Source organism: Coenobita brevimanus, chromosome 103 (genome assembly GCF_032717465.1).
Source record: "Coenobita brevimanus isolate Jiangsu-jjx chromosome 103, ASM3271746v2, whole genome shotgun sequence".
NCBI classification, from domain to species: domain Eukaryota; kingdom Metazoa; phylum Arthropoda; class Malacostraca; order Decapoda; family Coenobitidae; genus Coenobita; species Coenobita brevimanus.
This window is the reverse complement of record NC_137056.1, coordinates 13,065,327-13,083,914: the sequence shown is the minus strand read 5'-3', so window position 1 is coordinate 13,083,914 and position 18,588 is coordinate 13,065,327. Positions and strand designations below refer to the sequence as shown.

The window sequence follows — 18,588 nt, the reverse complement described above, 5'->3', positions numbered from 1 at the left end:
TTCACTGCCTGGATGCCCTCGCAACCTTCACTGCCTGGATGCCCTCGCAACCTTCAGTGCCAGGGTGCCCTCGCAACCTTCAGTGCTTGGATGCCATACTTTGGTTATATAGTTACCACCCAACGTAGTAAATGGTTTCCCGGTGTACAGAAAACGATTTGGCTTGTCACGCAGTGTACAGTAGAGTCACCCACTGACAGAAGGAAGATGAAAGAATGAGGAAAGGAAGATAGAAAAGAGAGTGTAAGGTCACCCGCAGGCAGAAGGAAGAGAAAAGAATGAAGGAAAGAAAGACGGAAGAGGAAGGAAGGAAGAGAGGAAAGGGCAGACACCCAAAGCAGCACTACAATGAGTGAGTGGACCATTATATTATTATTATTAATATTCGCTACCACCATGCGATTTCACTCATCTTAAGAAAGCCCCCTAGTAGTGAAGGGGATAATGGGTAGCAAACTTACCATATACTCAACACCTGCATTTCGAAAAGTCTGTACAAACCTGAATACCCTATCAACGTGTGCAGGTAGTGAGAGTAAAACGAAAAATACATCATCGGGGTGAAGAAGTTGTCAACCCCTTCACGACAATGACTTTTTACTTTTTTCTTCTTGCTACTAATAGCTATGTTGATGGTGATAATGATGGTGATAAGAATGGTGGTGGTGGTGGTGGTGATGATTCACTAATAGCTATGTTGGTGGTGATAATGGTAGTGATAAGGATGATGGTGGTAGTGTTGATGATGGTTCACTACTAGCTAGGCTGATGGTGATAATGATGGTGATAAGGATGGTGGTGGTGGTGATGATGACGATTCACTAATAACTATATTGATGGTGATAGGATGGTGGTAGTGGTGGTGATGATGATGATTCACTACTAGCTATGTTGGTGATATTGATGGTGATAAGAATGGTGGTGGTGATGATGATGATGATTCGCTAGTAGCTGTGTTCATGGTGATAATGGTGATAAGGATGCTGGTGTGATGATGATGATTCACTACTAGCTAGGCTGATGGTGATAATGATGGTGATAAGGATGGTGGTGGTGATGATGATAATGTTGACGATGGTACACACAACACCGGTAAAACTGGGGACCTGACTAACTTCGATTGTTGCTTGTCGTAGTCTCTGCCTTCATGGTCCTCGTCCCGTCGATAGCCATTAATCCTCATCATTCTTCACTTTCATTCTGGTATCAAAAGGGGTTGAGGAGGGGGGTGTCTTTAAACCCTGCACCAACAGAGGTACACGGCTGAATAAAACCGTCTGGCATGTGTCTAAACCCCGCATCAAGAAATGTCTACGGCGAAAAAAAAAAAATTGTCTGAGATGTGTGTGTGAACCTTGCACCAACAGGGGTCTACGGCTGAATAAAATCGACTGGTGGTAGCAAAAATATAATACAAAATACGTCCTGTGTCTGAAGGAGTTAATGGCTTTATTATGATGACGTCTTTTTTCATTTATTTTCGCCACATTCAGAACGAGTTTACATAGATTACAAGACATTGTTCTAACTGGAGAGGTTTACTAGAGCCTTCAGTAACCCCGTCACTCCTAGAAATCTCCCCTAAACAGAATAAAATCCCCTGGAGGTAAGAACAGTGCCTAAACGCTTCATCGTATTGAAAGAGTTAAGCCTGGGAAATGTAACTGACTGACTTAATAACGAACCGAGTAAGAATGTCAATTTCGTCATCCACGCTATCATCAATAATATCGCCGCACTTATTACCATCATTACCACCATCAGCACAGCTATTGGTGAATCATCATCATCAAAGACTGAAGTATGACCGTTCCAGATAGAATTTAAAATCTATTAGTGTTAACAGCCGCGGCAGTCTCTCTGAGTTAGTCACTATCAGCACAGGACCTCACACTATCATTATATTCCTTATCACTACTATGGTTGTTGCCTATGTGTATCTACGTTCTCTCTCTCTCTCTCTCTCTCTCTCTCTCTCTCTCTCTCTCTCTCTCTCTCTCTCTCTCTCTCTCTCTCTCTCTCGTTTCCCTTCACATGCACAGTTTTTTTAGCCACCCAGCTTTCATTAGCCTAGTACCAATTAACTCCACATCATCGTACAATAATCACACCTATTTCCACCCTCGTTAAACAAACACTGACTCTGGCACTTGCAAATTACTTTCTTTATTTTCGTTTGGCTACAGAAACAGGCAATTAAATCAACGAATAGCGAGGAAAACAAAGAATAATCAATATTTGTTTACGCTGGGATCAAAGGTTTGTGACTGGCTGGATAGAGGGACGAGGAGACGTGTGATTGGCTAGCAAGAGAGAGGAGAAAGCACATGATTGGTTGGCTAGAGGGAGGAGGAGGGGCAAGAATGGTTAGCTAGACATTAAATGTATACAAAAAACAAAGAACACAAGGCTAGTAGCTTGCAAATTTTTTCCTCGCTAAACAATACTGAGCAAAGAAAATCCTAATAAAAAATCCATTCATCGCGAGATATCTAGACACATTGGCTAAATAAGACGAGGTCATAAGCAGGGGGGGAAAGCAGATTGAGAAAGACGGTTCAAGAGTTGATTAGTTGTACAATTCTTGCATTAGACAATCAGACAGAAAATTACTGAGTGTGTAGATAAATAGTTGATGTGTGCACATATCAGAGGACAGTTGTGCAAATGCCTCCTTCCATGATTGTTGTTGTGACGTGTGATGGACACTGTGGGAATCAAGTGGAGAAATGTAGGGTAGTGTCGTCAGTATAGGATTCGATAGGACTAGATGTACAGCTCAGAACAGAGGAGATGAAATAAAAGAATTCTGAGGAGGACCGCTATTGATATTTTAAGAGTAACAGGGGCTGTCGAGAGTAACAGACGCTGTCTGTAACTGCAGCTTTAGAACGACCGAAGAGAGAGCTTAGATCAATGCACAGAAATTAGGGATTGTTGGAAAATCACTTGGAAATTAAAGATCATATGAAGACCCTGTCGAAGGCCTTTGAGATGTTTTTTACAATAGCAAAGGTTTCACTAAAATCTCAGAAAGAGAACAGCCAAAAATCTAAAAGGACTGTATCACTATTGCAATGATTTCACCCATATTCCAAAATAAGGACAGCCAAACATCTGAGAGGAATATATGAGAATTACTATTGGTACATCCCTGATAAAACCCATACTGTCAGTCAGAGAGAGGGCTGTGAAAGAAAAATGCCTGAAAATCCTCCTGTTGAGGACAGATCCAAAAACTTGAGAATACAAAGAACTTAGGCAATTGGGCAATATTTCGAGGATTGGCAGCAGTTGCACTTCTTCAGGACAGACTAAACGAAAGCAACTTCCAGCAATTAGGAAAGGTACACATTAACAGATGAAGGTGAAAGACTTTGCTTACGTAGGTTGTCGCCATGGAAGCATAATCCCTTGAGAACAGGGGGGACACCATCAAGACCATAAACGTTATTAATATCTAGGGCAGAAATTTTTATGACAGGTATGAGAAAGTTTGAGGGGGCAGGATATGGAGGAACAGAGCTGGAACTGCCCAAAGTAGAATCAGAGAATAAAGAGAGGGCAAAAACTTCAGCCTTATCAGAAGAAACAGATATATCACCATGTAACTGAAATGGAGCAGAAAAGAAGGTAGCAATAATTTTACTGGACAGGTTCTTGTCAAGGTGTTAGACAGAGTAGGAGTTTGATCAGAGCATTTGGAATGGAGGAAGCTGTTTTAGAATGTCGAAAAACAGACTCAGCACAATTCCAGACGGAAACATTGAATGCCCGTGATTCAAGGTTAAGTTGGCCCCAATATCCTTTGTAAACCCCCCGATTTTTTGAGGATCGCCTATGTACAAGGGTGATTGAACCAATTTTTTCAATCATAAGAAATTGGGTAAAAGAAACGAAAGTATGCATCCATGCCGAAGACGATGCCCTCCATATTATACAAATCACGCTTTCATCACTCTCGGCCATGAACGCAATGGTAATGCCAAGGAAAGGCAAAGCAGTACTGCCTGAGGGTCTCTAAATCTACAGAGCAAAAATGTCAAAGAGTTGTTTCTTGGGAGGATCCACAGGCCTTGCTAGAACAACAAGAGAGCTTGCTAAAATAAGGTGATCAGGGATGCTCAGTGGAGAAAGAGATTAATAGAGTAAACAGAAAAAATAGTAATAAAAAGAAAGGCAAGTGTGTTGGTCCTCTTTACAAAGTGTGGAAATATGGCTAGGGTGCTGTGCAAACTGCTTTGGGCCGTTTAAGAAATACTGTAGACTTATTCATCTGATGGACTAGTGAATGGAGAGCAGGGTCAATGGTGATGGTGAATCTCCTAATATGGAGAGTTTGGAAATGAAGATATGTAAAGAATGTGTTCCTTTGTAAATATGATATGGGCCAAGAATGTTGGATGGCTAGTCGAGTTTCAGAAAGCAGCACATAGATTTGGTGAGAGATTCATAGGATAGCTGTAGTCAGGGTGTAGAGAATTAACATGATTCAGAGTCAGAAACACAAGGACAAGTAAGATTGTTGCGGATATGCACGCAAACGGTGACTTTTGGCTTATAAATTAACAAAAAAAAAAAAAAAGCACAAAAATAAGGATTGCTGTCAGTGCTCTCAGTCAACTGAGATTCAGTGAGGTAAAATGGATGAGATTTACAAGAGATGGTGTTCAACACACAGGATTTGGGGGGCAAAGCTACGACCATCGCTGAAAGAGACATTGTGTACGACAATGGAATGGGACATCCCATCCTCACTAGGAGAGGGAGTGAAAGTAGAGGGATCTATGGTCCCCCTCCCCTTGGGGATTTGGAGGCTTGTTGCTGGACTGTGATTTTCTTAAATTCTGAATAGATGGCGTAATGTGTAATATGCATGTAGTATGATGTTGATGGCTAGAGGGAAATATACATATGAGTATGCTGAACCGTTTTCCATCTTATTGAAACAGTGGAAAAGCTTTGCAAAAAATGATGTATAGGAGCTGAGTCTTGAAGGCTAATTAAATCAGAACCCCGGCTCTCCCTATTACCGGTTTTCCATTTACCTCGGGAAATCGCCCTGCTGGAATGGTGCTACAACCTCCTACCCTAAAAATAAGGAAGGATTGCAGTACAGGAATAGATAGAGAGGGAGGGGAAGGGAGAGGGGAAGGGAGGATGGGGAAAAATAGGTGTAGTAGAGGGGAAAGAAGAATTTAAGGGGAGAGAAAAAAGGAAAGGAAGAGGGAAGATGGAGTGTGCGGAAGGGGAAAATGGGGAAGGAAGAGCTTAATGAAGGAAGAGAGAGGAAATGGAGGGATGGAGGACGAGGAGAATGGTGAGAAGGAAAGAAGCAGAAGGAGCAAAGGAGAGGAGAGAGAGAAAAAAAAGTACAGAGAGGGAAGGCCGAAGAGAAGAAGAATGAGTTAAGATTGGGGAGAGAAAAAGGATGAGGGAGGAAAAGAGAAGAAAATGGAAGGGAAAGAGGAATGAGAAAGAGGTGGAGGTATGGAGAAAAATGGAGTGAGAAATAAGGAGAGTGGAACAAAATGAAGGGAGATGTAGGAAAGGAGAAATGAAACAGGAGAGGAGAGAGGGAGGAAAAGGGAAAAGTGAGGAGATAAGGAGAGAAACAGGAGGAGGAAGGGATGGGGTGAGGGAGAAAGAAAGGTGAGGGAAAAAGAATGAGAAAAAGAAAGGGATGGATGGGGGTGGACAAGGAGAGAACCGTTGTTTCGCTTCGTTTGGTTAATAAAGGCTCCAGTATGCTTGCGTGCGTCGGCCTTGGTCGCTTAATGGCGACTCCCCAAGCTGCTCAGTCTATAGCTGCCTCTCTATCCCTGAGGTCACATGGTTGACCACGTCCCAAATCATTTTCGGTATTCTTCTCACAACTCTCCCCACAGCGATCATACCTCACCCTCCTCACTCAGGTGTCATCCTCCATCCTCTCCACATGCCTAGACCATCTCAGTCAACCTTCTCATCACATCACTAATACCCTCAACCTCCATCCTCCCCCTCACCTCTGCGTTTGCAATACTAACCGCCCAGGCCTGTCATTCAGTGTCGCCCTACACATTCATCTGATCATTCATATCTCTGTACGTTTGAGCATTCGAATATTCTCCTGCTTTACTGTCCAAGTCTCATTACCGTACATTACACTCCTAGCACGTGCTTCATACAAGGACCCCTTAGCACAGAGAGAGAGCCCTCTAAATGTCAGGATGGGCAGCACTTCCATACACCTCTTCGAACCACTCCTTATCCTTGCTTCTGAATTAGCTCCAACCACACCTCCGTCACATATCATGTCCTTCAAAGAACAAAACTCCACGCACTGAGGAGACTCTGCAACATCCAACATTCTTTCCCTTCCCTCTCCTCGATTCTCCCCTTTACACACCACACTCAAAACCAGGATTATTTTGCTGCCTGCCTTTAATACCACTACATCTCTTAAGCATCCACTTATCAGAAACACTGCACAAAATGGAGTTATTCCCCACACCTTGTAGCAAACCGCGCACGGCCAGTAAGAGAGAGAGAGAGAGAGAGAGAGAGAGAGAGAGAGAGAGAGGGAGGAGTGATGATACGGAAGGTTTTTATCAGAAGATCGGGATGACGTTCATTCCTCTTCCTTCAGTCTTTCTCTTACCTCTGTTCCTCTCTCCCATAGTTTCCCTTCTCTCTCACACTCCGTCCCCTCTCTCCCTCTTTCTTTCCCTCTAACCCTCCTCTCTTCTTTTCCCTTCCACCCGTCTCTCCATTTCCCTTCCCTCCGTCTCTTCCTTTCTCTTCCCTTTCTTCTCCTCTCTCTTTTATCTTTTACCATCCCCTCTCTCCCTCCCTCCCTTCCTCCCTCTCTCCCTCTTTCTCTCTCCCCCTTCATTCCCCCTACTCTCCTCATGCCCCACCCCCTCCGTCCTCTCTCTCTCTCTCTCTCTCTCTCTCTCTCTCTCTCTCTCTCTCTCTCTCTCTCTCTCTCTCTCTCTCTCTCCTCACCTGATTATATGTATGGTTCCCTCTTTCTGTCTCCACACGTGTTGTTCTCTTCTGTAACAAAACAAGCAACATCTGAATTACAGTGATCGTACAGTATCTTTTTTATTTTTATTTTTATTTTTTGCAATTTTTATATATTACTGAAATTTACACAAAGCCTTTCTTGCTTGCTTGGTATATTAAGTTCTTTCAGGTGCAGGACTTTCAATATATATCTAAAGATCAGTCCATTCATCGTCCAGCCCTAAATATCCCCAACATTAGTGTAAGGGTACGGGATTAAGTTGCACATTTAATTTCCTTCACTACGATGTTTTTCTTTTAATTATTATAATTCTTGATTAGGACGGTCCCCTTGTAGCGAAGGGATTAGTGAAGGCTCCCCCCCCCCTTCCGATTGGAAAATTATGTTGTAAGCTGAATAATATCGTCAGGTGACAAAAAAAAAAAAAAATTAAAAGACACCCACGAGTTAAAGGTGTTTGGCCACTCCCATAACTCTAAGCAGCACTATGCGAGCAATAAACCCAGAATCTTTGGATTTGAACCCTTGGGGGGCCACATCTAACTGCACTGCCTTATATTACTAAACCACCCATCCATTGTTAGTTTTATGGTTACCACTCGTAGTGCTTGGTTTCCCAAGTACAAGAAACAATTTGGCAAGTCACACATTGTAGTTGCCAGAAGCACATCGAATACCAGTGGCAGATGTAATTTTGACAAGCCTGTAGGCGATGATGGCCAGCTCCAAGCAGACCAGAAGTGAATTTCGACACTAAAAATAATTTCTATGTGGAGGTATTCCTGTGCAACATTCCACCCAGAAATCATGGCCCTGGCTTAATAATCTTCGGAGCCTCAGCATTTTGTCCGAGCAAGGCAGTAATTTTAGCACTTTTCATATTTTCTGCACTTGATGACCATTGACCCCTGACCTGGCTGGCATAGGTCATGCATGTGAGAGGCATACTTGTAGTACTCATGAACGTCTAAAAGCATACAAAGTTTCATTCGACTTCATCCACCCACTGTGGATCTAGGGAACTTGAAATTCACGGAATGGCCCACCAGAGGTACAACTTCTAGGTGGCGCTGCCAGTGACAGGAAGTGAGTTTCGATGCTAAATATAATTTTTGTATTCCACCCAAGAATCATGGCCCTGGCTTAATCTTCGGAGCCTACGCATTTTGCACGAGCATAGTCGTGATTTTTGCTGTTTTCACCTTTTTCACATTTGATGACCTTTGACCCCTGATGTGGCCAATGTAGCACATAGGTACACAGTAGGAAGTTGTAGTACCAGCCAGTGTGTATAAACATGCAAACTTTCATTCTATTCCATGTAGCCGCTGGGAAACTAGGGGAGCATTTTTGAAAACTGGCACTGGTTGCTAGGGAAGCTGAGGCCAATCTTCGCAGGGTTGCCACTCGAAAACTAGAGGAGAGCGGGGATACATAGATGGCACACTTCCGATAGGGAATGACCTTAAGATTAAGCCTAACGAAGTCAGGGCTTTCTACACCCATTGGTAATACTTTTATAGCTCAAAACGTGAAAAGTACGAAAAATTAAGCGGATTTTCGGCCGTTGAAAGACAACGAGTAGTTGCCTAGCAACCAAAACCTTGCGGACACAACTAGGTCAAAGACTGGTCATTGTGTCCAGGTTCGGGCGGAATTGGTGTATCCTGAAGGATAGAAAGGCTTGCCACAATTAAACAAGAAAGAAAGAATACTAGAAAGAAAGAAAACCCAACTAACAATAAAGGCAGCATGGAGCTGGCCAACAATGTAACAAAGGCGGATCGACAATTACAACAACAATCTGCAGGAAAATGTGCTGATTACAGGGACAAGGCAGTGATAGAAGGCAGAAAGAGGAGGAGTACATGAGGGAGGACGGCTTGGGACTACGTTCTCGTAGACTGAGAAGGCTTTATAGCACACCACCCTCAGCTACCATATTTGCCTTGTATATTTCTTCTCATGTGATGCGAGTATTATCTCTCTAATATCGAAATAGCTTTCATAAAGATGCAAGAAACATACAACCCTTTCGCTTCCAAGACGTCTTTCATAATTACCATGTTTTTCACGTAGATTTTATTTGGGTTACGAGAGACTGTGTACTGGGGAGGTTTGAGACGGCCTTCATTAACCCTTTCCCGAAGAGGGCCTCACCTAAAATGAATAAAATAGTCTACTGTAGCAGGAATGAACCTAAAACGAAATACGTCATCGCAGTGAAGAGATTAACGTGTCATATGCAGTGATAAGTTAGTAAGGGTAATGTGTGATGGAGTCTCATAATCTCCTCACCATGATGACTTCTTTTATATCCGGCTTTAGAGAGACTTAGAATTAGAGAGACTTAGAATTTAATATAGCTCAGAATTTGAAATAGCCTTCTTTAACCCTTTCCCAACGAGGGGGGATCGGAAAGCTGAATAAAATAGTCTGATGTTGGCTAGATCGAAATGGCAAAGACGTCCTCGGTATGATGGGGTAAAAACATACAATCAGCGTTCTCAAATGAGTCCTTTCCGTACATTGTCATCTTTGTGTGTGTGTGTGTGTGTGTGTGTGTGTGTGTGTGTGTGTGTGTGTGTGTGTGTCATAGAGAGAGAAGGGGGGTGGGGAGACTGCATATAAATAAATCATACAGTTCTTTAGGTCCAAGAGAATAGTAATCCTTATGATCTAGTTCTGTAGGTATTGTATAAGAAACTGCTAACGCGAGAGAGAGAGAGAGAGAGAGAGAGAGAGAGAGAGAGAGAAACAAAACTAGGGGATAGTCGTAATGTAGAGTTAGTGAGGGAGGGAGTGGCAGAGTAAATGAGTGTGTGGCAATGAATGAGAGATAGTGCGTGTGTGAGTGAGAGTAGGAGTGTGAAAGTGAACAGTGGAGTACAAAAGTGCGTAATGAAGTGTTGGTGAACGGGAAGAGTGAGGAGGGATTAAGTAAGTGTGTGTGAGTGAGTGATACTGAGTGGAGAAGAGCGAGTGAGTGCGGGAGGGAGGGAAAGAGTGAAGGAGACTGAAAGAGTAAGGGTGAGCTAGTGAAGGGGAGTATGAGAGCGAGTGAGGAAGTGTGCGATTAAGCGAAGAAGAGAAATAGGAAGTGATTGATTTGAAGGCATTGTGTGTGTATGTGTGTGTGTGTGTGTGTGTGTGTGTGTGTGAGAGAGAGGGGGGGGGACTGTTAGATACACAAATCACACGGACCTATAAATCCTACCTGAGCGATCGTGCCTTAAAAGTAGGAGGAATTATACTACTTGGGTATTTTATTCAGAAAACAGAAAAGAAAAAGCTCACCCTTCACATACAGCACACCTTCCCATAATATATATATATATATATATATATATATATATATATATATATATATATATATATATATATATATATATATATGATAATACAAAATAAAAATGTAGAATAGAAAGAAGTCACCCAAAAAGACTCTAAAATACCTAATGACGATATTTTTCCCATCAAGAACAGTTGCAAGTATTAATTTAAAAATGTAATACCGTCCCATTCAGATCTACCAGTATAACACAATTAACATTCAGGTCTACCACTATAACGCTATTGCCATTCAGATCTACCACTATAACACTATTACCATCGAGATCTACCACCACAACACTATTAACATTCAGACTACCATTATAACACTATTAACATTCATCTCCCGTACGTAATTGTGCTGCTGCTGCTGTTGTATTATCATCATTATTATTACCAGACGCGAGAACGAAGCTGGCATTGTTTTCATTTGTGTGTGTGGGGGGGGGGTGAGCACGATAACTTAGCCACCGCTCAAGATATCATCACAATATTTTATAGTTGTGTAGCATAGAAACAGAGCGATCACGAGTTCGAAATTGGAGGAAGTAGGTCAAAGTCCGTCACTCTATTACCACGATAACTTTGCGACCGCTCAAGATATCATCACAAAACTTTACAGATGTGTAGAAGGGGTGAAAATCTCCAATGAGTTCGAAACTGGCTAAAGTAGGTCAAGGTCTGTGTGTCTGTTACCACATTGACTTCGCAACCGCTCAAGATATCATTAAAAAAAGAAATACAGGTGTTTAGTACGGATGAAAATCTCCTACGAGTTCGAAATTGGTGAAAGAAGGTCAAGGTCATGATCATATTCCGACCTGCGCTAGATATGTATCGGCTTGCGGCTGGTGTGATTCTCCCCTTGGGGGTCCTCTAGTTATTATTATTATTATTATTATTATTATTATTATTATTTTGTAAACTTCCTGTACTGTCGTTTGGAGATACTCTATTGTTAAGTGAAGGAGAAGGGGCACTGCAAGGCTTGGTGAATAAGTTTGGGAAAGTGTGCAAGAAACGGAATCTAAAGGTGAATGCAGGGAAGAGTAAAGATATGGTCTTCGAGAGAAATGAAGCCACTGAATGTACAGTGAGGGTGGATGAGGAGGAAATGGAAAATGTGAGTGCGTGTAAGTACTTAGGTAGAGTGATGATTAAGGATGGAAGTTTAGAGGGTGAAGTGCTTGAAAGGGTGCAACGGGTAAGAAAGGTTGTCGTTCTTTGAAAGCAGTGATAAGGAACAGGGAAGTGAGCATGGAAGTAATAAAATCGCTGCATGATATTATTGTGATACCATCCCTAACTTTTGGAAGTGAATCTTGGACCTTGTTGGAAGGACACAAGTCAAGAGTGAGGACAGTGGAAATGAGTTACCTGAAAGGAGCATGTGGAGTTACGTGGAAAGACAGACTGACAAATAAGGAAGTGAAGAAGCATTGTGGTGTGGATGTGGATGTGATAGAAAGCGTTAAGAGAAATGCATTGAGATGGATTGGCCATGTGGACAGAATGGGGAGCGAGAGACTAGCGAGTATAATGTATACTAGTGAGGTGGAGGGGGGGGGAAGGGGAGGCCAAGGATGAGATGGAGGGATGGAGTGGAGAGGTATACGAGAGAGGGTGTGTGTGAGCTGGGAACGGGACAGTGAAATGGCGTTGGACAGGGCGACATGGAGGCGATTTGTTTGTGGCCACCCCTTATGGGATTGAGGCGTCAGACAGTAGATAGATAAATAGGTAGATCATTATTACTATTATTATTATTATTACCCCCGCCAGCAGCGTTGGACGGAGGTTATGTAGTCACCAGTGTCCTCCTAGTTGTCTGTTTGTGTACATCTCTAAAAGTTGCTACCGGATTTCGTGTAAATCTGGTGGATAAATGGGCACTGGATCAGAAGAAGTTAATTAGATTTTCAGTGGATCCCTATGCGGACGTAGGAATAAATAATAATTTCATTTACGTCAGTGAAGGTATGCTCTCTCTGAGACTGTTACGGGGCAGACTAATACCGTGGAATTGAATGACTGACTGACTGAGATTGTACAGTACAGGTTTTCGTCTAGTAGGAGAGAGGAATAACGTCGGTAACATTTAAATTTTATAATAAAGGTATGAAGTTTCTGAATGTTTTGTACGTTTTGTTGTTGTGGGTATTGTTGTTATAATTATTATTATCATTATTATTATTATTATTATTATTATTATTATTATTATCATATATTATTATTATTATATATTATTATTATTATTATTATTATTATTATTATTATTATTATTATCATTGTCAACTCCGCCAACGAAGTTGGAGGTTATGTATTCACCTTTGTTTGTCTGTCTGTCTGATTGTCCGGACGATATCTCCAAAATATCTCAGTGAATTTCAGTGAAATTTTGTGTAAGGGTGGGCCATGGACCAAGAAAGAAATAAGTAAATTTGGGGGCGGATCCGGATTCGGATCCTTTTTAATGGCATTGGTGGAGGTATACGCCCTCTGAGTGCTTTCTAGTTATTATTATTATTATTATTATTATTATTATTATTATTATCATTATTATTATTATTATCACAATCATTATTTTGCCAATATTACACTGCCATCATTAAAATTGTTTTAATACTGCCACTCATCAGTTCCATATTTCGTCCATCCTCACTTTGCGGAGATTTTTGTCATTTTGCGGCTTATTCCCCGCAGAATAAGACAATACAAGGGCTCTACATCCATTCCATGGCACTCGTTCATGTCTAACACCACACTCTTGCGATAGTCTCCTGTTACGGCAGAGGAATCATGATGTAGGGCTGGCAATTTTGGATCGTCAAAATGGACAGAGTATCACCATTATTATCTAGCTAACACTTTCACCAGTTAATTTTCTATCATTCTACTTCTGCAGTTCAACTCTGTCACCATCACCAAGCCTCTGTTCAAACAAAAAGAGTATAAGTGAGCGAGTAAAGGAAAGTGAAAATGAAAGACAAAAGGAAGATCGGCGAAATATGAAGCGTGAAAGAGAAGAGGAATGGAAATGGAAATCTGTGACAGGATGAAGGAAAACAGGAGTGAGCTTCAGAGAAAAGCAGGTTAAGGTACTGAGAGAGAGAGAGAGAGAGAGAGAGAGAATCTATCCATCCATCATCCAATCCTACGTTGCCCCATGAGGAGCGTAGGAGCCTGGGGCTAGGCAAGTTGGTCCTGACATTTAAGATGAGAGTGACCAGCCTCACGCATCCCTGAGTGGCATTACGTGAGCAATAAACCCAAACCACTCCTTGGATATAAACCTTCACCGGCTCAATCAGATTGGAGTGTCGTAATTACCCACTAAACCACCAGGTGCCATTATTTGGTTATATGGTTACCACTCAGAGTAGTAAATGGTTTCCTGGTGTACAGGAAACCATTTGGCTTGTCACTCAGTGCAGAGTCACCCACAGGCTGAAGGAAGAGGAAAGAATGAAGGAAAGAAAGACAAAGGAGGGAGTGTAAAGTCACCCGTAGGCTGAAGGACGAGGAAAGAATGAAGGAAAGAAAGAAGAGGATGGAAAGAAAGAAGGATGGAGGAAAGGAAAGGGCAGACACCCGAGAGCAGCACTACATCGAGAGAGAGGAGACGGAGACAAACAGTGAGGTAATAGAAGAAAACAGGAGAAAGTGAGACCGAGAGAAAAAGGTAGTGAGATATATTAAATGAGAGAGGAGAAAATGAATTTGTGAGATAGAGAACATAACAAACAGACAGGCAGGCAGGCAGAGAATGAGGGAATATATGTCAGTGAACTGGAAAATGTATATTACCAAGATAAGGGACGGAAACAGAAGGAAGATGTGAGAACAGACCAATAGAGAAAGAAATAGGAAAGACAAAAACAAAACAACAAAAGGAGAGAAAGAGGAAAAGGTAAGGAAGGACTATGATTAATTAAAAAAAATAATAGACAATACAAAAAAGACGAAAGCAAAGAATAGAGGTGAGGATGAAAAAAAAAAAAGGAAGATTGTAATATGAATGAAAGATGAGAATGGGGACTGGAAGAGTGAGAAATGAAAAAAAAGCAAGGACAGCCTAAAATTAACATAAAAGGAAAACTAGACAATGAAAAAGAAGAGCAAACAAAAGAATAGAAGAGAGAATGAAATCAGAAAGGAAGATTGTAGAATGAAAGAAAGATGGAAATGAGGATTGGAAGAGGCAAGTGGGAAGTGAGATAACAGGAGAAAAGTTTAGGAGACAGAGACAGCAAACCAGACAGACAGACAGACGGGGACAGAGAGATGTTAGTGATACATATATTTATTACAGCGAAAGGCTTACATTCACCTAACAGCTGTACTCCATAATTTCAAGCTATCTTTTATGAATCCTCAGGGGACACTGATCCGAAGGGCCAACAAGCACATTTTCTGTCGCAAGAGAAGTGACCCGCCCCTACCCGGTGCTTCACGCAAAGGTATAATGGGTGTATAAAGCTTTTGAAGTGTTGAATGAAAGAACAAAGAGAATATTGTGTTGGAGTGATTGCGTTTATAAGAGAGAGAGAGAGAGAGAGAGAGAGAGAGAGAGAGAAACCCACCTGCTTCTCCTAAGTGCTGTGTCGTACTGAGCAACCTCTCACACTGCCTGTGGGTGCCTACTGCCAGCCTCTAATATCTCACTAACCCCCCTTCACCCCCACGTCTCTCCCTCCCTCCCTCTCTCTCTCTCTCTCTCTCTCTCTCTCTCTCTCTCTCTCTCTCCATCCATCCTCCCTCTACCTTCTCCCCTCCGCCCCTTTTCTTCCCTCTCTTCTTTTCATTCTCTTTCCTTTTTTCTCTCCCTCTCTTCTTCCCATTGTATATTCCTTCTTTCTTATATTTTCTCCTATTTCTCCTATCCTTTATAATCTCCTTTCCTCTCCACCTCATCTTCCATCCCTTACATTCTCCTTCTCTCCATTCCCTCGTCACATTCTTTCCTTCCTTTGATCCTATTAATTTTCTTCTTCCCTGTATCTATTCAGGCGACCGTCATTCACGTCTCTCACTCCCTCACTCCCTTCTTCCCTTCTCCTATTCTCTCTCTCTCTCTCTCTCTCTCTCTCTCTCTCTCTCTCTCTCTCTCTCTCTCTCTCTCTGCTCCGTCCTCTTTTTCTTCCTATCTCTTCTTTCTCCCTATCCCTCTTCCTCTTCTTTCCTCCTCTCCTTTTCGCTCTCTCTTCTTCCTCTTTATCCCTATCTCTCACTCCCATTCCCTCTCTTCCTCCTCCCTTTCTCTTCATCCTTTCTCTCCCTTACCCTATCCCTCCTCCCTCTTCTCCTCCCTCACCTTTTCCCCCATCTTCTCCTTCTCCCTCTTGCTCATCCCCCAATCTCTCTCCTGAATTAGCTTTTCCTTTCTTTACCCTCAGCCTTTTCACTGATTCATTTCTTTACCTTCTTCCTTTCCCTCTACCCCTCCCCTTCATCCCCCCTCCTCGCTATTCCCCCCCTCCCCTTCATCCCCCATCCTCGCTACTCCCCCCCCTCCACTTCGTATCTCTGCACACGACTCTCACCACACACACACACACACACACACACACACACACAAACGTCAGTATGCATATCTACTTGAGTACATATTTAGCTAAGTACACAAACACGCCTACATGTACACTGAGCCGCAAATGCACACGACACCAGTAGAACACACACACACACACACACACACACACACACACACACACACACACACACACACACGACACCAGTGCATTCTCTCTCTCTCTCTCTCTCTCTCTCTCTCTCTCTCTCTCTCTCTCTCTCTCTCTCTCTCTCTCTCTCTCTCGTGTCAACAGCAACAACCGCCCTTCTTTTTTTTCTTTTTTTGCTATTAATATTGCGCGCGCGCGAGCGTGTGTGTGTGTGCGTGTGCGTCCGTGTGCGTGTGTGTGTGTGTGTGTGTGTGTGTGTGTGTGTGTGTGTGTGTGTGTGTGTGTGATCAAAATATCTTGGACATCTTTTATTCGAGTTTAACCAAACTTGATGAAAAGCTTGAAGGTCACCCATGGAGTTCACCTTTTGTTTAACAGTACGTCCGAGGTGAAGGTCAAGTGGTACAGTGAATTTATGAAGCTTTGGGCTGTTTTCGTACCAACCCAGGTGGGATGACTGAAGGACAAGAAAAATAGGAATCAGTTTTGAGAACGATCAGTTGAAGGTCAAGGTCACCGGGCAAGGTCAATATTGAACCCATGTGTGCCTGTGCGTGTTGACAGTAAATGCAACAGTTTTAATCTGACTGGGCCACTTTTGGTGAAGGAGTTAAGGTTCACTGACATGACAGCTTTTCTTTTCTTTTTTTTTTTAGAACGTTAGTCAAGGTAGACGTCAACAGAGTTTATCCGATTTAAACCAAACTTCGTGGAGAAGTTTAGGGTAGGGCATGAATGAAGGAATTAGACTTTGAGATCAAACAGTTAATAGCAGAGGTCACAGGCAGGGGTCAAATGTCAGGGCCACATGGCAAAGTCAGCTTGAATATTCTGGATCCGATTTAGATCCAATGTGGCGAAAGGGTTTAGGGTAAGGCACGAACGAAGGCACTCCATTTTATGAACATTCAGCCAGTTGTCAAGGTCGCAAGGAAAGGTCAGATTTTTTTACCTGTGTGTGTATGAGTGTGAACAACGTAACCATAAAAGTTTTTATGTGATTTTAGCCAAACTTGGTTGAAAGGGCTTTATGTCAGGCAAGGGGCTGAACTATTGTTTTTGAGGACAGTAGGACAAAGGTCAGGTTTACATGATAAGGTTCACTTAAACAGTTTCTATCCAAAGTAGGTCAAACTTTGTGAGAGAGATCGGGATACAGCAGGGGTGACGTGATTCGATGTTGACAACAGTCCGTCAAAGGTCAGATATTCGACCCTGTAACTCAGTTCTGATTCGGACTGAACCAAACATGGTGGGATGATTGAGAGTCAGCAAAGAATGAAAGGATAGGGTTTTACTCGTAGGAACAAAGAGCAGAGGTCAAGGTCTCAGAGCGATGTCACCACAGAGCTTTGACTGGATTTAGGCCAGATTTTAAAGAAGGTTTGAAGTAATTTTTGGCTTTGCAGTGTGTTCTTAACTTCTGATCAAGTCTTCTCAGAAGGAGGAGGTAATTCGAATCTGAGAAGACTTGATCAGAAGTTAAGAACACACGGCAAAGCCAAAAATTGGGCCATTAACTCACTGTAGGGCGCGGGTGTTGCACCCCCTTCATTCTCGTTGTTGTTGTTGTTGGTGGTGGTGGTGGTGGTGGTGGTATTATTATTATTATTATTGTTATTATTATTATTATTATTATTATTATCATTATTATTATTATTATTATTATCATTATTATTATTATTATTATTATTATTATGAATGGTAACAGTAGCAGTACGGTACTGGTAGTAGCAGTAGTAATAGTAGTAGTATCATCATCATCATCATCATCAGCAGCAGCAGCAGCCCCTCTCCCAACGTCTCGCATCGGTTTAGTCCCACTAAGACGATTCCCAGATAAAAGATTGTTCCTCACGAAGACGATTCCCAGTTAAACGATTCCCACAGAGACGATTCTCTGTCGATTCCCTGTTAGACGATTCTCTGTCAGACGAGTCCCAGAGACGATTCTCATTTTGACAATTCCCGCAAAAGCGAATCCCAGTTAGACAATTCCTAAAGAGACGAATCTAGGTTAGACGATTCCCACAAAGACGAATCCCAGTTAGACAATTCCTAAAGAGATGATTCTAGGTTAGACGATTCCCACAAAGACGATTCTAAGTCAGACGATTCTAGGTTAAACGATTGCCACAAAGACGATTATAAGCTAGACGATTCTCAATTAGACGATTCCCACGAAGATTATTGTAATTTAGACTAATCTCAGCAGGACGATTCCCACAGACGATTCTCAGTTGGACGATTCTTTGCCACCTTGATGTTATCGTCATCAGTTTAAACATTTTCTACTTGTTTTAATAATTAGTTATTTCAATAGTAGTTATTATTATAGTATAATTAAGTTTTCAGTCTTAATTATTTTCATTATTTTTAGCTTTTATGAAACATTTGTCCCCACCGGTGAAGATTCTCATAATTGAATCTATCTATCTATATACCTAGGCTGCTTCCTCCAAGGAAAGGGAGGTAGCCGAGACAGGACGACACACTCCCAATTTACTCATCCACTCAAACACATTCATTAGCATCTTAGCCCCAAAGGGAAGAAGGGAC

General features: G+C 42.1%; 1 protein-coding gene across 2 annotated transcripts in view; it reads right to left on the bottom strand.

The window, feature by feature from the left end:
• The window catches only part of LOC145415766 (uncharacterized), a 72,020-nt gene extending 57,057 nt beyond the window's left edge, over nucleotides 1–14,963 (bottom strand). The window contains exon 1 of one of the 2 annotated variants that reach the window (XM_080285008.1): nucleotides 14,932–14,963. The gene's annotated coding sequence lies outside the window, so the exon portion shown is untranslated. Of the gene's footprint in view, nucleotides 1–6,990; nucleotides 7,039–14,931 lie in introns of those variants that run through there. The other variant, XM_080285007.1, reaches the window with a different exon arrangement.
• Nucleotides 14,964–18,588: the final 3,625 nt, after the last annotated feature.